Raw genomic sequence first — 24,163 nt, forward strand, 5'->3', positions numbered from 1 at the left:
TTGCCAAATAGTCTGTTGTCTCAAATGATGAGGTACTATCATGGTCAAGCACATATTAGGAAGGATGCAGTGATTTTTTGTTAAAAAATGATTGTTCAAACCCAACTTTAGACAAGTTGCTGAAGCAGTTTGCCATCATTGTGTCATTTGCCAACAACTAAACGCGGGGAAAGGGACAGTGGTTAATTTGAGCCACATTGGAAGAGCGTGAGGTCCATTCAGCAGGATGCAGATGGATTTTATTGAGATGCCTGTGTGTGGAGGTTTAAGATATGTGTTAGCGATTGTTTGCATCTTTAGTCACTGGATTGAAGTTTACCCTACATGAAGGAATGATAGTCTCACAGTAGCGAAACTACTGCTTAGTGAACTGATACCACGTTTCGGATTTCCGATCTCTTTAGAATCAGATAGGGGAAGTCACTTCAACATTGAAGTAATGAAATTACTATGTGCAGCATTGAACACTTATCAGAAGTTGCATTGTTGTTACCTCCCTGAAGCATCAGGACTAGTAAAACAGATGAATGGTACCTTGAAGTCAAGAGTTGCAAAGATGTGTGCGTCCACAAATTTGAAATGGCCTGATGCATTGCCTTTAGTGTTGATGTCAATGAGAAACACACCTGACAGGATTGTCGCTGCATGAGATCATCATGGGAAGAGCAATGTGGTTGCCAGCGGTGCCTGTAAATGCACTTGTTAACATTAAAGATGATATGGTGTTGGACTACTGCAAAGGTCTGACTGATGTGGTTTGCTCTTTTTCTCGGCAGGTGGAAGCCACCACCCTGCCACCGATCCATGACCGAGGACACAATCTGAGAGCTGGAGACTGGGTTGTGGTCCAAAAGCACGTGAAAAAGACGTGTTTGGAGCCTCTTTGGAATGGACCTTGTCAGGTAGTTTTGACAACTACCACAGCTGTGAAGTATGCTGGAATTCTGAATTGGATTCACACAACTCATACAAAGAAAGTGGCATGTCCACTGGATCATGAAGAAGCATTGTTGAGAGTACCAACAACAATGAGACAAGTCTCAGAGACGGAAGGAGAACAAAGGGGAACTGAGACAGGATATGAGCCCGTTGAGGACGGTTCAGTCACTCCTGTGAGAGACGAGGGAGAAGAACTCCAGGAGGGTGATGGAGAGCCTATCTCAATTGAGGCAGCAGGAGATCCTGGTCAGAGGAGGGCTTTCCCAGAAGTAGAAAAACAAAGCAATTGCCAGACCCAGAAGGGAAAGTAGTTGAGGTGGATCGAAGTCACTGTGATCTGACTGCTCCTGAACCGATTGCAAGTCCATCAAGAGAAAACACCACAGAACAAGGAGAAGGTTCAAGTTTGACTCAAAAGAGAACACTGTCAAAGGGTCCACTGAAAGGAAATAAGTGGCTGGAGCCACAGGTGGAAAAAGGGAAATAGTTGGGTGTTAAACCAACAATCGAGGAAGAAGTAGATACCACAAAGCGAGAAGATCTAAGTGAAGGAGAGGTGAATGGTGATTGAAAATTGAAAAGGAAGAAAATAGCAAGTCGAAGATACGCAGGTCCTGAATGGGCGTATGCAACTATGAATGAATGGCAGCAAGGGTTTTTGTCTTTTTGTCTTGATAGTGAGATTCCGGGTCAGAATTTTGGCACTTGAAGGAAACAGATAAACTGAACTGTTGAAAAAATCGGAGAACATTTTGAGATAGAGACTGTTGAAAGTAACCGAAAAAGACATTGATAACCTGATTTAACTTTTGAAACCTGATTTTACAAAGCTGCAAACCGATTTAGACAAGGTATCCTGAAAAAGAGACTGAGAAATGTAAATAACTGCTGAAAGAAGAGTTGGCTATTTTTGTTTTTTTGCTGCAGCTTTTCTAAATTTTCTTCTGCTTTCTGATTCTTCACAAAGCATGAGTAACATTACTCAACAGGGTAGAGATGCTAGGCACTGTAAATATATGAGCATTGGTTTGGTGATTCTGTGTGGGTTATTGTTTGTGGCATTGATTGTAGGTATGCCTGTTCTTGATAAGAGTGAAGCCAACCATACTTCTGCTTTTGAGACGACTACTGCACTAACGGCAATAGAGAAGTTTCGGTTAGATGAGAAATATTTGCATGGGGATACTGATGCGCAAGTGGAACTTTCTTCTAAAGATTTCTATCCCTTGTTGAGTGAGCATGTTAAGACAATAGATGAGAAGAATTGTTATGTGTATACGCAGATTCCTTCATCACTCGAGGAAGGAGTCACCTATCATAGTCTGCCACTAATTTATAGAATAAGTTGTAGTCTGTTACTAACAAGATTTTATAACCAGGAGTACATTCAGTATTTTTACTCGAATTATGATGTTGTGTTTTCATTTGTTCCTATAATTAGGTATTGGAGTAGAGTAGCTAAGATAATGACATAGTAATAGTTAGAGGTTTCTTTGAACCTACATTGCTCTTTGGCACAGCTTATGCATACCGCAATAATCTGACATGCTTGCTTACACTTTCAGAGAAAAGCTTGTTAGATCACACAGATGACAGGAGAAAGGCATTGAAGACAAAATTAGAGAAAGGCTTAGAGGAATCGACTTACAGGAATGATTATGCTTATAGTGCAATAAAAATGCAAGGGAAATTAGATTTAGATGCACAAAACTTAGAGAAACTTTGTATATATAGGCCTAAATCGCACACTGACACTTTATTTGTGGGAACGAGTGAATATAGGCATGTGTTTCTGTGTCAGAGTGAGTGGATATTTATATTGAGTGGACAGGACCCTACTATTCAAGGGATTTATTACATTTGTGGTCTCAATGCTTATTACCGTCTTCCAAGAGGATGGTATGGGACATGTTATTTGGGGACAGTTTTCCCAAAGATTTATCAAATGGGGGATTTGAAGAAGTTTCCGAAAGTGACTGAATTACATCATAAGAGAAAGAGGAGGGAGTCCTCTTCTGGTATAGTAGGAGATATATTTGGAGCAGTGATTCCTTCAGTGGGAGTCATTCTGAATTCAATAAAGATTCAAAAGTTGTCTCCTATTGTGGATCACATTCTGACAATTTTTTCAGGAGCCATTCTCCTAATAGATACTGAGTTAGCTGCTGATAGAACTATGACTCTTCAAAATCGTTTTGCTTTAGACATACTTTTAGCGAAGGATGGTGGAGTCTGTAGAATGATTAATTCTAGACATCGTTGTTAGTATATACCTGATAACAGTAGAGATTGATTTACAGGCCCTGGGCACCTCTAGTGCACTTTACTAGTGACTCACTAGTAAATCAAATGTGCCACTCATGGAAAAGCTAATTACACATACAATTTACACAGAAAGCACTTGCACTTTAGCACTAGTCAGCAGTGATGATGTGCCCAGAGTAACAAAAGCAGCAAAAACAGAGTTCAGCACACAGTCACAACATGGGAAGCAGAGGCAAAAAGGACAGGGGAGACCATGCTAAGGATGCCAGGTATAACAATTATGGATATGGTTTAAAAAACCTTGAATAGACAGCCCAAACCCCAATAAACATAGAAACATGCACAACATTGCGTTGAATTAATTTTTACTGTTTTCTCTTTTGCTTTGCCTTACTTTGCTTAAGTCATAGAATTGATGGCTGGTGCTTGCCTTTACTTCTTTTCGTGCACTATCAACTTATTTATACTACGGTTTTATACAGGGTTCCGCTGAAGCATTGCTGCTTTAGAGTGGTTATGTACAGCTTATATTGGATTATTTAAAATGTACAATCTTGAAGAAAAAAGCAAATTTGTAAAACTTCAGATGAAGACAAAAGAGTCAATGTAATATGATCTTCAATGAAATGTAACATGGCACTAATGATTTGGGCTTCAAGGCTCACAACTGTTTTCTATTAGTAACAAAGTGATGAGCATAAAGGAAAACATCTCGGAGGACACTGCAAGTAACCTTGTGTTTCAGTGCCTATCTCTATGGTTGTTGAATATTTCCATGTATTATCTTTCAAATCCTGATAAAATGCACTATGGGATGCTTAACACCACACATCTTATTACTTAACACTCTGGGTCTGATTATGAGTTTGGTGGTCAGACTGCTCGACCGCCATAATGGAGCCTGCCAAAAGACCACCATGTTGCGGTCATGCAGACCAGCGTATTACGAGTTACACAGGCAGGACTGCCTAAAGCCAGCCAAAAAAGCCACATGGCCAGGACCGTGAAGGGTGGGAAAGAAGCACTCTGACCACCAGCACCGACACCCTGTCAACCAACCACGAAACATATTACAAGTCAAAGTCACAGAAACCCATGTAAGTCCACCAACGGCAGTCCGAACCACACAGTTCACGGTCAACAAAGTAATACACAACACCACATTGGATGGATTTGAAAACAACAAATATGACACACATTGCTACATCAGGCACACCTGCAAAGCACACCCCTTCATAAACCTTTGCACCTCCAACACCAAACACCCGAGCCAGAGCACATCAAAAAATTACCAAACTATAGATGAGGTACCCCCACAACTTTCCCTAAGCACCTATCCCACACCCTCAACACACTCCTATTTCTATCACATCCATTTGCACTTACAAGCTCCATTAACTCACCGTCACCTGTTCATTTCACACTACTTATTTTTTTATCACCACCATGTGAACCAAGAAATATCCCTGTTTTACTGAAGATGAGTTAAGAGTCACGTGGATGAAATCATGAGTAGAGCATCATTTATTTGCAGCCCAACTCCCGCACCCTACTATCACCAGGAAAATGGAAATGTGGCAAAGGAGAGTCAGCAGAGTGAATTCTGTAGTCTCCACCCCATGCACAAGGGACGGAATTAGGAAGAGGTGGAATGGCCTGGATGCGATGGAACGGACCATGGGGAAGGTCCATTTCAAGGTATCAAGGCACCAGATGCATGTCCAGAAGACTGGCGCTGGTCCCCCCACTCCTTTACAATTCACGTTCTGGGAGGAGAAGGTCTTGGCCATCCTGCATCCTGGGGGCTGGACAGGAATATCTGGGAAAGTGGAGTCTGGTAAGCCACAACATAAAAATATCACCAAAATGTATTTCCATGCATGCTTACTTCTCACCTTTTGCAACCTTCAGTGTCACCCCACTCACCAGCCCATTGTCCATCTGTTCATAGACCCCTGTCTGGCATCCCACATGAGAAGTAGACTCACCTGGGGGACAACATCTCTTTACATTGTGTGCAGTACAGGGATTGGCAGCACTACAGTTCCCAGCAGGCAATGTTCTACAATTCCAAAAACCAGAACAGTGTATCCTACTCAAAATTACCTTGTTTTTCAACCCCCATTGGAGAATACCCACCTGAGAGGATGGCATCACTATAGTGTGTGTGTAGTCCTGACAGGACTGCTAAGGACAGGAGGCACTGGTACTGTAACGCCACTCAGCCCTGTACATAGTGTTCTCTGCTCCAATGACCCTTGTCCCTGAACTCACCATTGAAGTGTGCTCACCTGGAAGGATGACATCTGTATAGTGTGGGTGTAGTACAGGCACTGACAGGACTGCTACGGCCAGGAAGCACTGGTACTGTCACTACAAACACCAGAACAGTGTTTCCTTTCCTGACTACAGTAGTATTTCAAATCTCAAATAATGTGTACTCAATGAGGGATTTGGCAACTGTCAGGTATTGTGAAGCAGTGAGAGTGACATGAATGCAACTCACAGCAGGAACTCCTCCCCCAGGGACAAACACCAAAACGGTGTCTTCCGCCAAAATACACCTGTGTACCAAATCATCACTGAAGTGTACTCACCTGGATGAAAACTATGAGTATAGTGTGTGTAATACAGGGAGTTACATGGCTGCAACTCACAGGAGGCTCCCTTACTGCCATGCCACACACCAGTCCAGTGTACACTTGCAAATATACCCTTATTTGGGAAATCACACATGAAGTGTACACACCTGGGGGGGTGATATATAACAAGTGCATGAAGTACAGGAAGTGACAGGACCGCTGAGGCCAGAAGGCTCCGTCTCCCCAAATCCGAGCACAAGCCCGGTGTGCATCTGTCCAAAAATCCTTGTTCATTAACTCACAATGGACGTGATCTCTCCTGAGAGGATGACCTATGTATACTGTGTGTGTTACTTGGAGTAACATGACTGTAGATCCCAGGAGGACCAGTCCCTGTAACTCCAATAACCAGGCCACTGTCCATATGACATTGTGCATCAGTCTGTGAACTCACAAATTAAGTTTCCCCACCTGGGAGGGACCAAGCTACAGATCATGGTACACTCAGTGATGTGGTTAACTGCCTATATCCACTTTGAGCAGCTAGCCAAGATTAAACTATCGTACACAGGAAGGACAGCTCAACATGTGTGCAAAAAAAAGAAAAAATCAAAGGCCTCAAGATGCATTACCTGAATGGTATTGGCAGCAGACACTTTCACAATATACTGACCACATGATGACAAAAATCACATGTACAACAAAGTTCTCGGTCTGCCTCTATAACAGATAAGTAGGCCTTAAAATGATCTAAACCACATCCTTCCCAGCCACTGTTTTGCCTGCACTGCTGGCAAGATGTAATCCTATGACCGTCCTCCCAAGTGCTAATGAACTCATTCACTCTGCAGCTGGTTGACTGAAATGGAATTGGTATGTTACTAAAATGTCAGGCCAGTACAATTGATAACTTGTGTTCTTGTCACATAAGAAAAACCTGCAAATCAAGTGTGTTCATGGCCGTTGCTAAATGACACTGTAAACTATTGGAGGTAGATGCCACAATACAAGCTGTAACATTGTATCTCCCACATACACAGGTCTAGCTGCCTCTGGGAAAATTAAGACCCTCATTACAACCCTGGCAGTCAGTAAAAAAGAGGCGGTAATACCACCAACAGGCTGCCGGTTACTACTGCCATATTATGACTATGGCGGTGAGAACTCAGATAGATAGCCACTTTACCACACCGACCGCCAGGGCGGAAACAACAGCCACCACGGTGGTAGCCATCTGCAGCCAGGCAGAAGTCAATGTTCCGCCCACCATATTAAGACCCTTGTAACCTCCACCTTTTCCGGGGCGGTACCATCAACAGCAAAAGCCTGGCAGAAACTTTGCACAGAAGGGAAAGGACTCATCTTTGGAGACACAGGTAACAACCACAACGCCATGGAGCCCGAGCTGCAAATCTTCCCTATGATATTTTACGTCCTGCTCCACCACGAACACCAACAACGGCGAAGATGACCACGGTGAGTACAGCCGCCTAGCTTACAGGGGAGATGGGGGAGGAAAAAGAGAGTAACACACACACACACACACACACAACACACACACCCACCCCCAACACCATACACACAATTAGATGCAGTAATAAAACATATTTACCCCGTACCCCTCAGGAATAATGCAAGGACAACATGAATAGATGAAAGTGGGTGTAATAATATAAATACAGTAAAAAATGTGAACATTCAATCTAAAAAGTATATACATATGTACAGTTCAAGGGGAACTGCCGAGTCCTCAATGTGCGTGGGCCACAGGGCCACATGACAAGGTCCAAGGTCCAAGACCCCACTTGTCCCCTGAACCAACACAGAGAGAACACTGCAGGGGCATCAGTTGGAAAATAGGCAGGCACCTCAGGGGACGGGGGGCACCTCAGCCGGCAGATGGACCAACACCACTGGTTCTCGAGGGGGCTACATGCCCTGTGCTTGGTCCTGGGGAGTGCAACGGCACAGTCTATCAAGTGGTTGACTTGCCCACATGCTCTGGAGGGGGCATTGTGCCCTGTGCTTCAGATCTTGGGGAGGATGGGGCGAGTGGGTGCCATACCCATGGGTTCTGGAGGGGGCATCGTGCCTTGCGCTTCTGATCCTGGGGAGTGCAAAGTCACAGTCTCTCAGGTGGGTGTCATACCCACAGGATTTGCAGGGGGCAGGCCGCACAACAGCCTATCGAGGCAGGTCTACAGACAGTCTGCCGGCAGTGATGGCTGCTCAGTGGTGGTAGTGGTGCTGCTGCCGGTGATGTTGGGAGAGGCTCCAGCCCATCCCCTGCATCCTCGGACAGCTGCCCACTGCTGGTGGTGGTGGTGCTGCTGGTGGGGGTCGTGGGGGGAAGCTCCTGCCCATACCCTGCAGCCTCGGATGGCTGCCCACTGCTGGTGGTAGTGGTGGTGGTGGTGCTGCTGGTGGTGGTTGTGGGGGGGAAGCTTCTGCCCATCCCCTTCAGCCTCGAACGGCTGCACAAACATGGTTGTTGTTGGGGACTCCAACTGAGTCCCAGCACCTTAACGCTTGTCCTTCCTGCCTGCTGGTGCAGGCCCCTTGCCCTTCCTGGCAGCAGTTGGGGATGGCTCCTTGCTCTTCTTGGCAGCACTTGAGGCATGCTCCTTGCCCTTCCTGGCAGCAGCTGGAGACAGCACCTTGCCCTTCAGGGCAGCAGCTGGGGAGGGATCCTTGCCCTTCCAGGCAGCACTTGGGGCAGGCACCCTTTCCTTGAGGCTGCCTGGTGCCCTGGATCCTTTACCACAATGAGTGTGTGTGGACACTACTGGGCCCGTAGACTGGGTGGCTGAGGTTCTTGCCCGGGTCTTAGCCACCCTGGCCAGATGTGAAGGATGGGGGGGTAGGAAAGAGGTTGACGGTGGAGAGGAAAAGCTGCTTAGGGACATTGGGGTGGGAAGAGGGAGAAGGATTGGAAGTTGAGTAAGCGGGAATGGTTGTGGGAGGTGTCTGTCTGCTGTGTTTAGGTGCAGGTGCATGGGCTGGATACTGTTGTGAGGTGGATGGCTGTTGGGTGTCTTAGTGCTTGCGTTTGTTTGCCTTGGGAGGGGGGGACAGACACAGTGGGAGAGGACACAGGGGACGTTGTGGTGGTGTCTTCCAGTAAGTGTGTGTTCTGATCGGTGTGCCGGTGATGACGGTAGTGGATGAGGATGTAGTGCATGCAGGTGTGAGTGTACACGCAACTGGGAGGGAGGTGGAGGAGGAGGAGAAATGGGCCACAGTGTAGACAGTGGATGTTGGTATGTCTACATCTGGATGGTGTTTGTGTGAGTGCTGTGGGATAATGTGGTGCTTGTGTTTGCCTGTGCCACTCTTGTGTGTTGTCCTGTGTGCATGCTCATCTGCTTATGTGCTTGGGATAGGTTGGGGTTGAGGGGAATGGGACTGGGAAGAGGAAGTTGGAGGAGGAGGGTGGAAGCAGGGACAATGGCTGCCATCAGAGAGGAGGCCAAAGCCTGGATTATTCTCTGTTGGGCTGCCAAGCCACTGAGAATGCCCTCCAGAAATGCATTTGCCTGTTGCATTTGGGCTGCCAGCCCCTGGTTGGCATTCAAAATGGTTGACTGCCCAACAGAGATGGATTGCAGGAGGTCAATAGCCTCCTTACTCAGGGCAGCAGGGCTCACTGGGGCAGGGCCTGAGGTGGTTGGGGCATAGGAGATGCCCACCCTCCTGGGTGAGCGGGCAAGGGAAACTCAATGAGGGGCTGCTGGGAAGGCAGTGCTGGTATGGGGGCGGTAGCAGGGGTGGTCACAGAAGTGTCCACCACCACCAGGGAGCTTTCATCGGAGAAGGTATCTGTGTCCAAACTATCCGGTCCAGGCTCCGCTGTGGTGCTCCCCTCACCCTCTGTCCCACTGGTGACCTGAGCGTCCAGTCTCCGCCGTGGTGCTCCCCTCACCCTCCTTTCCACTGGTGCCCTCAGCGTCAGTGGACACTGCCTCCTGGGTCCTGTGGGATGCAGGTCCCTCCGTCGCCGGTGCCTCTGCTCCTCCACCAGATGATTCTAAAGCACATAAGGACAGGATGACAAAAAAAAGGGGGGAGAAACAAAGGATACACTGGGTCAATGCCTGCACCAATACCACCATTGGTGTACATACCGCCCTCACACACAGTCCTACGCACTGTGTAATTCTCTACCTCTACCAGTAACAATGCTGGCCATCACGGCATGGGGAGGGACACATACCGCCAACTGCAGCATACCTGGGGCCCACAGAGCCCTGCCAAGTAGGGGATGCCTACAAGCTAGGTAGCAGGAATAGCAGATCAGAACCCTGCCCAACATGGGACCAACTCTGCAATGTCAGGCCTGGCCTAGGGGCACTCCCGCAACGGCGCACAACGTCAGCGGAATTACCTCACTTCCACCTGTCCCTCCACACAGGACAGGTGGACGCCATTTCAAGGGGGGGAGGGCAGACCATGGATAATAACTGCATCACAGTTCAAAATTGGACATACAGTACAAATGCCACTTATACATTTCAAATTAACATCATGCATTGTAGTGTTGTGGCTAAAATGTTCAGTTTGTGACCGGGTCCTCACTCTTTTGCCCCATAGATTGCTACCGCTGTGGATGCATAGGAGATGGAGACATACCCCAGTGTACAGACCCCTGGTGGACTTGGCAATAATGGAGGACAGGCACATTATCCTCACCTATAGACTGGACAGGGCCACAATCACAGAGCTGTGTGCCCAACTGGATCCGGACCTGATATCTGCTATCCACCACCCCACTGGAATCCCCCCTCTTGTGCAAGTTCTTTTAGTGCTCCATTTCTTGGCAACTGGTTCTTTCCAAGTGACAGTGGGCTTGGCAGCAGGAATGTCACAGCCAATGTTCTCAATAGTGCGGACCAGAGTTTGTCTGCCCTGATTAAACACATGTGCAGCTACATTGTAATACCCCAGGTGGAGGATTTGGCAACAGTGAAGGCTGACTTCTACACAATGGGACATATCCCCAACATAATTGGGGCAATTGATGGAACAGATATTGCATTTGTCCCCCTTGGCAAATTGAACAGATATTCAGAAATCAAAAGAGTTTTCATTCCATGAATGTCTAGATTGTGTGCCTGGCAGACCATTACATCTCCCATGTCAATGCTAAGTATCTTGGGTCTGTGCATGATGCCTTTATCCTGAGGAATAGCAGCATCCCAAATGCGATGGCCCAACTACAGAGGCACAGGGTGTGGCTAATAGGTGAGCCCTGGTTCCCACCTAGTGGATGTTGGTGTATGGGTATGGTGTAAGCCATATGGGGGAGTGTGTGGCTAAATGTTGTCCCTTGATATTTGCAGGTGACTCAGGTTACCCCAACCTATCATGGCTACTAACCCCTGTGAGGAATCCCAGGACAAGGGCAGAAGAACTTTACAAAGAGGCACCTGGGCATACAAGAAGGATAATTGAACATACCTTTGGCCTCCTGTAGGCAAGGTTTCAGTGCCTCCATCTAACAGGTGGAACCTTGCCTTGAGACGCCATGTGCCTTTTCTGCAGGAGGAGGAGGCTGGAGATGGCCATGTGGCAGCAGTGGACCCTGTGGACAGTGAGGATGAGGAGGTAGAGGATGAATGTGAGGACAACAGAACTGCAGTGATCAGACAATACTTCCAATGCCACACAGGTAGTATCTTTGTCACTGGCATGCTGTTATTTCCCACTTCTATGCCCACTCACTGTATCCTTTGGTAACTGATTTTGCAGATGTTGGTGCCCCACTATCGCTCCTGGTGTGATCACTGCACCCAACTACAGGTCTTTCCAATGTGAACATTACTGTACATTTGAAATGCAATGTTTGAACCTGTTTAAACAAATACATACTTAAATCATTTGACATACTCCATACTTGTATTTTTTCAAAGGGTGTTTATTTAAGTGCTAAGAAGTAGTTTGGGAGTGGCAAGTGCATTAGGCTGGGGTGATGACAGAGGAAAGTCCAGGGTAGAGTTCCAGTCTATTGGTAGCACAGTTGCATTGCCCAAGGGGCCATAGGAAGGAGAGTAATGGCAGTTCAAGGTGGACAGGGTGAAAGAGTGGGACACAAGGGTGACAATCAGGAGAGTCTCATTTCCTGGCTGGGTCTTGGCAATAATCTTTGGCTTCTGCCTGGATCGCAGGAACGTTTGCGGGATGGTTCTCCTTCTGCGGGGAGGGGTGTTGGTGGCCTGTTGGTCCTGTGGCGGGGCCTCCTGTCCACTAGCGGCGGTGGAAGGCAGTTCAGATGTCTGGCTAGTGGCAGGGGCCCGCTGTTGTGAGGTGCCTCCCTCATAATGTTGGCCATGTCTTTCAAAACCCCTGCAATGGAGACCAGGGTGTTGTTAATGGCCTGCAAGTCCTTCCTGATCCCCTGGTACTATCCCTCCTGCAGCTGCCTGTTCTCCTGCATGTTGGCCAGGATCTGGCCCAGCGTCTCTTGGGAATGTTGGTATGCTCCCAGGATCTCGGTGAGTGCCTCCTAGAGATGTGGTTCCCTGAGCCTGTCCTCCCGCGGCACACAGCACTCCTCCCTGTTTACTTGTTGTCCTGTGCCTCTGTTTCCTGAACCGTGTGCCCACTGACACCAGGCCCCTGATTGTCTTGGGGGCAAGGTGTGCACTGGGTTCTCTGTAGTGGTGGACACACTGCTGATTGATGTGTCCTGGGGACAGAGGTATGGGTACGCTGGATGGGTGCTGTGGTGGTGTTTCCTGAGGGGAGAGGCTCTGTGGTGGTGTGTGACTGGCTGGGTGACCGACTGTCCAGAGGTCTCTGATGGGCCAGGTTAGTCATCCAGATCCAGGTGACCAGAGTCGCTGTCATCACTGTTGGCCTCTTCTGTGGGAGGACTGGATAGTGCTGGCACCTCTTCTCAGCTGACATTGGCTGGGATACTTGTGGGGATGTGAATGCAGTATTATTGTTTCTGTGTGTGCATCGGTGGGTTGTCCTCTTTGGTAGTATTTCCCCTGGCAGCTTTCACTTGTATGAGTTGGTATATAGTGGGATAGCTGATTCTCTCTAGTGTGCATGCTTTAGTGATAGATGTCCATGCAGGGCTGTGAGTGGTGTCCATGCATTGGTGGTGCATGCAGGGCTTGGCATTGGGATGAGTGATGTGTCATCGTAGGGTGTGTGGGAGGTGGTGGAGTAATGGGAGTGAGGGTGAGGGTGAGGGTATGTGATGGCATGAAGGTAGGGGTTGATAGAAATAGTGAGTTGACTCACCAGAGTCCAGTCCTCCTGCTACTCCTGCCATGCCCTCAGGATGCCTGATTGCCAAGAGTTGCTCCTCCCATGTTGTTAGTTGTGGGGGAGGAGGTGGGGGTCCACCACCAGGCCTCTGTACAGCGAGTTGGTGTCTTGCTGCAATACAATGTACATTCCCCCGTAGGTCGTTCCACCTCTTTCTGATGTCATCCCTGGTTCTTGGGTGCTGTCCCACGGCGATGACCCTGTCCACAATCCTCCGCCATAGCTCCATCTTCATAGCAATGGATATCTGCTGCACCTGTGCTCCAAATAGCTGTGGCTCTACCCGGATGATTTCCTCCACCATGACTCTTGGCTCCTCCTCTGAGAATCGGGGGAGTCTCTGTGGTGCCATGGGTGTTGTGTGAGTAGTGTGGGTGAGGGTGTGTAGGGTGATGTGTTGGGGTGTGTGATGTAAGGTGCGTGGGTGGTGTCTAGGTGATGGTGGTGTGTGGCCCTGGTCTTGTCTGTGGCCGTGGTGTCTGTCTCGTGACAATGGTTTGTATTCGTAAAGGGTTGTGGATACTGTGGGTGTGTGTTTTATAGTGGTGTTGGTGTGTGGGTGTGGTGTGTGTATGGATGTCAGGTGTGTTTAGTTTGAATTGTCCAATGTAGTGCTGTTTTGTTTGAGTGTGTGTATTTTGAGTGCGGCGGTATGTACCGCCAATGGTTTACTGCCGTTGTATGTCCACCGTGGTGATTCGTGGGTCATAATGTGGTGGGTGTTGTTCTGTTGGCGTAACAGTGTGGGTTTTGATATGCCAGTTTATCACTGACCTTTGGTGTGGCGGATTTATGTCTGGGGCTGAATAGTGACGGAGTGGTGTGTGTGTGTCATAATATGGTGAGCGGATGTCCGCCGCAGCAGCGGTCACTACCCCCATGGATGAAGCCCTGAGTAAGGACAACACTCCTGGATGTCTGGACATTTTGCACAGTTCTGTCCCATCAGGGCAACCTGGTTAGATGACACCAGTGCGCCTCACCGTCACCACATCAAGCTTTCCCAGCCTAGTTGCATCTACATCGCAGGCAGCCATTTGCCTCCCAAATATCTTGTACTCCCCAGTCCAGGATACTAAGTCACAGTAACACACCTCTGACAATGATGATCCTGGAACCAGTTGAAGGGGCAAGCTGTTTTGGGGGTAGAGTGCGTGGGAGGAATATTGTTGGCCAGTGGCTACTGGAGATGGTCCTGACCAGGATACCATCAGCCAAGTCTCGGGAGCCTATCAAGAACCCCAAGGCATGATGGGCCAGGTACTTGCCGAACTCAGGGAGATCAAGCAGTTGCAGGGTAACGTTCATCATGAGGCTCTAGAAAAGTGAGAGGCCACCAACACTATCCTGGCCTCTGTATCAGGGGTTTTCAGGGATATAGGAAGTACCCTGATCAGGGACCATAAGCAACCACCCCCCTTCCTTTGGCCAAGTAGCATGAGTCCCTTTAACATCTGTGACAGCCACTGGAAGGGAGAAGGACATGCATCAGACACCCCTGCCTCCAAGAAGGGACATCCACACAAGCATCCAAAAAGGTGCAGATGGCAAGGCACCAATCACTGCCAGCAATTGACTTCTTCTTGAAGGAACTCCTTTGTGTGCCACATATTCACTCTGTTGACTGTTCTTCAACAACCTTCCATTTTCTTTGGTAGTAGGAGGTTGGACTTCAAATATTGTGGCATATACTAATATGATTGCATCCACCATGACTGATAGCTCCACTTTGCTTTTCTGTTGCATTCCTCAATTATTAACTGCCCCTATGTCAATAAACTCACCTATCAGAAAAAACATTGCATGCTACCTTCTTTTCCACATTTTGAAATTTTGAAATGTAAGCCATGTGATGGACATGAGGAAGACACAAGATGGTAATAGAAGGAGGGATATGTCCCAGGTCATGCTGAGGATTACTAGCAACACAATGATACAAGTGTCTGGTTACACTAAACATGTTATTTCACTGTACAGCACATAGACTGTTAAAATGTCTGGAGTGTCATAGCCAAGAATTACTGAACCATATTGAGTCAGGCCAGATATACCAAGGTACCATCCACCAGACCACTGAAGAAAGGGCTTTGTCAGACCTTATCCTGTAGTATGGGCTAACAGATTGGTGGATGTTGTCATAGGTCCATCCTATTACGATGACCAAGCATCTGGTGGTATGATACAAACCTATGTCTATGTTTTGGCACAGGCACCTTGGCCTGGAATGATGAAACACATCTACAGCTACTAAAAGGTCATACAGGATCATTGTCAACACAGTGCAAAGAGAGAATACATGGATTGCACTTGATGAGAACATATTTCAAGGACATATGATCGCACACATGAGACAATTGGACCAACACACAACATCAAACCAGTGTATTGTGTACTTCAAAATTCTACCCACTGACTGTCCAAGCTGCTTTGGCACCGGACTCAGACACTTTAAATCTGGGACCAACATTACCTGGATCAATCCATGTCCACTTCACATGTCAGAACAGAATCAAATACCTCGGAACTCTGAAATGCCCACATGAGGATGGCATGATGAGGGTGCCTGGTTAAAAACAATACAAGGAGTTAAGGCTGGAAAAGTAACACATATGACCAAAACCTCATATCAAACATCAGTAGACCCTCTTACATTGCAATGAGACCGGCACAAACAAAGCAGATAATCAAAGTAACAAAATGTTAAGTCTGACTTAGCAACCAAACCTTGGATGTGTACTGCAAAGCATAAGATCCTCTGTCTTTTGGAAAATAAATCCTACTCAGCACATCCTGACAACTACAGTTCCTCATGCAATCACAGTAATCACACAGCATTATATACTTACACTCAAGTAAAGTAGTGATTGATCAAATCAAATCATTAACAATTATAAAGCGCGCTACTCACCCGTGCGGGTCTCAAGGCGCTAGGGGGGAAAGGGGGGGTTATCGCTGCTCGAACAGCCAAGTCTTTAGGAGTCTCCGGAAAGCGGAGTGGTCCTGGGTGGTCCTGAGGCTGGTGGGGAGGGAGTTCCAGGTCTTGGCCGCCAGGAAGGAGAAAGATCTCCCACCCGCCGTGGAGCGGCGGGTGCGAGGGACGGCAGCAAGTGCGAGGCCAGCGGAGCGGAGGGGGCGGGTGGGGACGTAGAAGCTGAGGCGTCTGTTGAGGTATTCCGGTCCCTTGTTGTGGAGGGCTTTGTGTGCGTGGGTGAGAAGACGGAAGGTGATCCTTTTGCTGACTGGGAGCCAATGCAGGTGTCTCAGGTGTGCGGAGATGTGGCTGTTGCGGGGTACGTCGAGGATGAGGCGGGCCGAGGCGTTTTGGATGCGTTGCAGGCGGTTTTGGAGTTTGGCGGTGGTCCCGGCGTAGAGGGTGTTGCCGTAGTCCAGGCGACTCGTGACAAGGGCGTGGGTCACGGTTTTTCTGGTGTCGGCGGGGATCCAGCGGAAGATCTTGCGGAGCATGCGGAGAGTGAGGAAGCAGGCGGAGGACACGGCGTTGACTTGCTTGGTCATGGTGAGAAGAGGGTCCAAGATGAAGCCGAGGTTGCGGGCGTGGTCTGCGGGGGTCGGTGCGGTGCCGAGGGCCGTGGGCCACCAGGAGTCGTCCCAGGCGGACGGGGTGTTGCCGAGGACGAGGACTTCCGTTTTTTCAGAGTTCAGCTTTAGGCGGCTGAGCCTCATCCAATCTGCGACGTCCTTCATACCCTCTTGTAGGTTGGTCTTGGCGCTGGCGGGGTCCTTGGTGAGGGAGAGTACAAGTTGGGTGTCGTCGGCGTAGGAGGTGATGATGATGTCGTGCTTGCGTACGATGTCGGCGAGGGGGCTCATGTAGACATTGAAGAGTGTCGGGCTGAGCGATGAGCCTTGAGGTACGCCGCAGATGATCTTGGTGGGTTCTGAGCGAAACGGAGGGAGGTAAACTCTTTGGGAGCGGTTAGCGAGGAAGGAGGCGATCCAGTCCAGGGTGATTAGGGTGCGGTGACAGACGGTGTCAAAGGCAGCCGAGAGGTCGAGGAGAATGAGGGCGACTGTTTCACCGTTGTCCATCAGGGTTCTGATGTCGTCTGTGACTGAGATGAGGGCGGTTTCCGTGCTGTGGTTGGTTCGGAATCCGGTTTGTGAAGGGTCGAGCAGGTTGTTGTCTTCCAGGAAGGTGGTCAGCTGTTTGTTGACGGTCTTTTCTATTACCTTGGCTGGGAAAGGTAGAAGAGAGATGGGGCGGAAGTTTTTCAGGTCGCTTGGGTCAGCCGTAGGTTTCTTTAGTAGGGCGTTGACTTCAGCGTGCTTCCAGCATTCGGGGAAGGTAGCAGAAGAAAAAGAAGAGTTGATGACGGTCTGGAGGTGCGGGGCGATGATGTCGTCGGCTTTGTTAAAGATGAAGTGCGGGCAGGGGTCCGAAGGGGCGCCGGAGTGGATAGAGTTCATGATGGATTTGGTTTCTTCCGTGTTGATGTGGGTCCAGTTGTTGAGGGTGATGTCCGGGGAAGCGGGTTCAGTGGTGTATGGTTGGGTCTGGTGTCCGAAGCTGTCGTGGAGGTCGCTGATCTTGCGATGGAAGAAAGTGGCGAGGGATTCGCACAAATCCTGTGAGGGCGTGACGGCGTTGGCGCTGGCGCTGGGGTTGGAGAACTCTTTGACGATGCTGAAGAGTTCTCTGCTGTTGTGGCTGTTTTTGTCTAGTCTGTTGGTGAAAAAGTTCCTTTTGGCAGTGCGGATCAGGTGGTGGTGTTCGCGTGTAGCGTTCTTGAGGGCGGTCATGTTGTCAGCGGTTGATGAGATATGCCCGCAAGTATTCTCCTTCCTCTCCTCACTGTCATCCTCACTTGGCATTTCAGGATTCTCACCTGGTGGTACTGCTAGAACCCCCTCATCTGGACTGTATGGGATATTCCTCTGGAGGGCAATGCTGTGTAGCATGCAGCAGGCCACAATAATCTTCCACACTTTTTCAGGTGAGTAGGGGAGGGCTCCACCTGTCTTGTCCAGACTGCTAAATCTTGTCTTCAGTAGCCCAAGAGCCCGCTCCACGACACGCTGTGTTCTTCCATGGGTGTCGTTGAAGCAGACTTCCCCTGATGTAGTTGTTTCCTCACTGGCGCCAACAACCATGGAAGGTTTGATTATGCAGAGTCCTCTGTTATAAAATGGGACATATGTGTAACTGTGAGACCCTCTCATCATAACTTTGCAGCAGACATTGAGCACAAACAGACATGACACGTGTCTTACCAACCAACCAGGCCCTCTCTGGGTACAGTCGTGCCATCAGCTGGGGATTGTGCTGTTCTGCATAATGAAGGCATCATGGACTGAACCTGGATAACGCGCACAGACCTGTGAAATGTAGAGATCCGCAAAACAAACAACTTGGACATTGATGGAATGAAAGTTCTTTCTGTTGCAGTACACTTGTTCATTGCCATGCGGTGGGACCAAGGCAACATGTGTATTATCAATGGCTCCCACCACATGTGGGATTTGTGCCAAACCATGAAACTCAGCCTTCCATAGGTGAAATCCTCACGTTGAGGAAATCGGATGTAGTTGTCCTGATGTTTCAACATTGTTGAGAGTATATCCTTCAAAATAAGACTGAACATAGCTCGGACATCCCATCAGATAGGGCCACTGTATTTTTGAAGGACCATGTGGCCAGGATGTGAAACACTGCCCTGCCATGACTTGTGCAATGGGTGGTATGCTATTTGAATGATGAATGGCAAACATCAGATCTGGCTCCAACTGACAACATAGATCCACAACATAGACCCACAATTGTTTGTCACTTCAGCCGGTAGATCTGGATGATATGGCGTTCTTATATGGTCTGAAGGTCTGGCAGTGGATAATCGAAAGGAGATATTTTGATCCTCCCCTCCCTGGGTCCGAATTAATGACAAGAAATGATTTTTGCCATCAGGCAAAGAGTCCCTTGTAATATACATGATGCATGTCAATGACAAACTGTGACAAGGCATGTCCTAAGTTGAGGACATGATACACATTACAACTGTTAATCACACAGAAATAATGTTACCCCCTTGCTTTGCACCATAAGTGTATCACACATCTATCTGGTTGTCAACAACGTGTGCATGAAACTTGCCACTCAGTCTGTGACTTGACGTCCCAAGCTTCAAAATGACCTTTGTCGGAAAGAGGGGCTGCTTGTTCCCCAAAGCAAATTGCCATATGTGCCTAACAATGTACAAAAATGGTGTGTGAGTAGTAGGACCTACATGAGAATGCAAGACAAGCACTTATCACTGGGAAAAAAACATTTTCGAAGTTGTGACACATTTTTCAGAGCCACGTAATGCATTACAGGACTCTAAAATGTCAAGTGCCTGGCCTACTCTACTGGACATTAGGAACTTCCCACGGCTGCCAGCAGAAGGTGTCATGGCAGTAGGCGGTGGCAACCTGTGTCCGCTAGCGGTGACGGCCAAATACCTGGTAGACGTGACCACCATGTTCGCCACTTAATTCCTGACACTGCTGCCAGAAAGACCTCCACTACCTGAGCTGCTGTGTACCACCTCTGAGAACAATCATGCCAGGTCAAGCAGGTGATAGAACCCTTGCCTTCTCCCCAAAGGAGCTTGAGAGGCTAGTCACAGAAGTCCTACCCCTGTATGAACAGCTTTATGGTGCACCAGAGGAGCAGATAAGTGCCTCAACATGATTGTCTCTGTACTTCACCATATACCACCACCTCACAGGCTAGATTGTGCCCATGTGTGCCAGAATGTAAGGTCAAGGCCATGGAGGTGCAGTCCATGTGGCATCAATGGTAGAGTCAATGTACATGTATCTGTGTTCACTGTCAGATGTTGAGTCCTAATACATTGTTGTGTGTATGTGTTGAGTGTGCCCTGATCTACCTTATGTTGGATGCACAAAACTAAGTGAGGTGATATCACAACCCTCCCCATACATCTCTTACCATATGGATATTGTCAATGTGAGACGACGTGTATTTCCATGGCAGCATGAGCTGTTGTATGCATGTTGAATGTGTGATGTGTGTGTAAAGGGATCTATGTGTATGTTGCCGCTGAGATTTCAAACCACGTCCGGCCTTGCTAAACTGTTGTTTTGAAGGCCTTCAGGTTGCCACATACACACCACATGCCAAATTGCCATTGGCTGCATGATGTACTGTCATAGATGGAAGTGATGGGCATGGAGTTCCATGTAGGTTCTGTCTGCTCAGCCTGCAGAGACCGGCATCTGTCAAATGTATTTCCCAGTATGGGTCCACGTGTGGCTGGTGTTGAGTCACTTTTTCTATGCAACAGTGACACTGTGCCCACCCCCTGTATCCCAGTAAAATCTGTTATGTGGCCAAATCTAGGCTCTGTGCTAATATGCAGCTTATTAAGGCTCTTTCCCTGATGACTAAGTAAATTGTTTTAGGGGAGGGTTAATGATCTGTGACCAATCTGAACTTGCCATCATTGTCAATGAGTATCTCTTGCCCCTGACAGGCCTATTACTCACACAGCACTGTTGTCACTTTCACACAGGTTGTATTTGCAGATATGGAGGCTTATTGCATAAATGACAGTCCCACAGTGCAGACAGTGTGTTGAATCCTGGGAACCCATGATCTGTGACTCAGTAGATTGGTCACATGGTAGTAAATAGACAATTCATGCATGTCTTTATTAGATGCCATCTCTGTAGGATGGACACATATGTCCAGAAGCATGCTCTGTGGCACAGGTACGTGATCCAGAACCCCACCCCCTGAGGTGGCATGAATATGCATTTGTTAGTCCACATGTCCACACATGGACAGGATGGACAGGGTAGACACTTTCTATACCCACCATCCCAGTCCCTTTATTGTTACCCATGTGTAATATCTGAGTTTGTACTCTGGCAGTAGCCTATACAAATTGTATAGAAAATCATTCTCACAGAGTGTGAGTATTTTAATGCATTCATGCCTAAGGAGTCTACCTTTTCAAAAGCCACAGAGGTGTGATGTGTCCTATAGTTCCACAGATCTCAGTCATATTGCTAGAACATGTCGCACAAGATGTCAGTTGACCTACCTAGTCAGTGGAGGGCCTGAGCAGGGTGGTGGGTTGGTCTGCAGATTGGGAAGTGTTTGTAGTCATGTCCCTGTACTCAATGGCTAGTATGTGCCACCCTTGGGCAGTTTGAGCAAAAGAAAATGTTCTTAGCTTTCTGTACTAACATGTGTGTGACTCAGCCATTTTGGATGGGAATTGTGGACATAGGGCCAGATTTACAAGGCCCTTGTGCCTCCTTGTGCCACATTAGTGTCATTTTTTTTTACGCTAATGTGTTTTAACGAGGCAAAAATCGCCACTCCATATTTACAAAATATCATGCGCCACTTTACGACCCTTGCTCCACATTATGCCTATGCCAGGCATAATGTATGCAAGTGGGGCGTCCATGTTAGAAAGCCCTCAGAAATGTGCAATGAAATCTACAAGATTTAATTGTGCCATTTTGGGTGTCATTTTTAACACCTGCTTAAAGCAGACATTAAAAGAATGCACTGGTTGAAATCTATTGGCCTCCTAGCACTTTTCTGTACTAGCATCAACATTTTTCACGCTAATGCAGCAAAGCACCACAATAACGTAAAAAAATTTCACGCTATTGGCCTAAAATGCACCCATGGTGTAGTTAGGTGGTGTGGAAGGGGTGCAAGAATCAGTACTGATGCTCCAGATTCTTGTAAATCGGGCCATAATTTCTTGTGTTGTCAACCCCCATCAGAAGAAAGGGATATGGAGAGCCAAAAAGGTGCGGACTATGGTGTCCACAGCCAGTAGAGCGCCCACTGTCTACTGTTGCAAGAGGTGGGAGGACCTGAGACACTAGGCCAGGAAGATTGTGGAGGCCCAGCTGAGGCTGTCCTCCCAACATGGGCGGGATACCTGTCGGATCCTGACCCCTCTAATACCCTGAAGTCTGATGGTGGCCTACCTGGAGCTTGATGGGTGTTTGAGGGCAGCACCGCAGCCACAAGGGGGTGAGTGCATAGCAAATTCCTACCTGTCCCATTCTCAGGTGATTGAGTGAGGTACTGACTGGTCCCCCAGACAATTAGGGATGAGATATGTGCCACACAGTAGATGGGAGATTTTTGTGTTTATATGTCATATGTATCATACTGGTGTGCCTTGGCTTTTGAACCTGGGACCTAGTACAAAACTGGGGGAAATTCACCAACCACTTGCCCTGCAGGAACCACAAATGTCTCTGTACAGTGATCATTCAGGCACTGTTGTTGTAGTAGGTGTAGTCTCTAACCTACAGATCACTACCCCTAAATGTTACAGGCCAGGTAAGTAGGTCAAGGATCACTGTCCTCTGCCATGTGTTTGGGTATATGTGTATGTGTATGTAGACATCTGCCACCCAGAAACTAATTATCTTCAGTATATGATGGGTGTTGGTGCCCCAATGCAGTCTGTGATGTGTAGGTGTCCGTCATACATGAGACATGGCTAACATGGCTAATTGTTTGCAGATGTAGCAAAATCTTTGTAGGTGGGGAATGTCCCTTTGTAAGTGAGGAATGTCCATTGACATTAATTATGTCTCATGATTGCTGCCAACATTCCTTTTGCCTACATGTCAGCATGTGTTGTTTTCTCTTTAGGAAACATTCTTAGTCTGAAATTTCATGCATGTTCTACCCATGTTGATGGGATGATGTTTGTATTCATTCACATATATGTGCATGGAAAACTGTTTGTGGAATAGTACAGTTACAATGGTGATATATTTCATGTTGTGCCACAAACAGGAGTGTGTCACTATTGTTTATTGTCTGACAAATACCGTCATGCGTCACAGTAGCAATGAGGGATATGACAGTTAGGCCACATTGTGTAACCAATCTGTGTTTATCGCTGCTCTTGATGTGGAATTATGTGGAAAAGTGCACTGCACATGTATAATGGTTGAGGATTGTGCCCTGACTGTTGGCATGCATCATGGAGTGACTTGCAGTGATTTTGACATCGCATGTGTTTGGGTACAGGCATTCATCCACAGACACCAGGGTTGGCATGCCTAAGGTGTGGACAGTGATATTGCTTCTCATTGGACAAAAGGTTGAGGTCCTGCTATTAGTCATCGAAAGCTCTGTGTTTCTCCAACATGCAAAGGACAGATGATTACTACAGGAACACTCAGATAATGTCATTGTAATGTGCGTCAGACATAAGCAGTGACTATCATGGAGCTTACTGATTCATGTTTTATATGTTCTGGTGACACCTCTCCCTCACATATTGAACCTGATGTCAAAAGTTTTACTTTCAATCGCACATGTGAAGCCTATCTGAATAACATGGATACTACTTCCTTGACTCTATTGGGACATGTGTCACTTGTTGAAGTGTACATTGTTGAAATGCCTCCAATGTGCCATGGGTATATCATGGTCTGCTGCATGCGCCACAGCTTTGAGGATGGAGAGGTCTTCTAGTTGTTGAATGGTTATTGTGGTTTCAAGATTTCAGCCATGCAATTGTAATTGTCTGAGATGCTGATTTTCCTGTGGGCAACTTTAGTAGTTCCGGATGGCATGCATGCATAGGTTGTGGCACATGTATGTGTCACTTGGGTGAAATTTTTGCTGTGGCCTATTTGGCATGGTGGTATTATTTGTCAATGAGAGTTGTGATTGAAGTGTTATCATGGACGTGTTATGACCCTATTTCTCTTTTTTTTGCAGCATCAGCACTGGCAAGTGAAGGAGAAAAGCCCAAGCCAAGTGAGGAAGCTTGTGGCCACGGGACCTCGGGTCAAGACACCACCGACACAGAGGGACCCAGTGGCCTGGAGGGCAAGGGGAGTGCCACGGGGGAACAAGGACATAATTATCATCATCAGAGTCCACCTCTAGTGGCCATTCCCTAGTGGTGGCGGACCCATTGGGGAATCACCCTGTACTATCCTTGTCTGTCACCCCCAGTTCTATCACTGCCCTCCTTGTTACTCTCCACCTCCCCACCTTGTCGGCCATGCTCACTCACCCAAGAGAGTAGGCATCTCCTTTGCTGCAGGCACCTACATCCCAGCCCCTGTTAGCTCTG

This window comes from Pleurodeles waltl, chromosome 9 (genome assembly GCF_031143425.1).
Source record: "Pleurodeles waltl isolate 20211129_DDA chromosome 9, aPleWal1.hap1.20221129, whole genome shotgun sequence".
Taxonomy (NCBI): Eukaryota; Metazoa; Chordata; class Amphibia; order Caudata; family Salamandridae; genus Pleurodeles; species Pleurodeles waltl.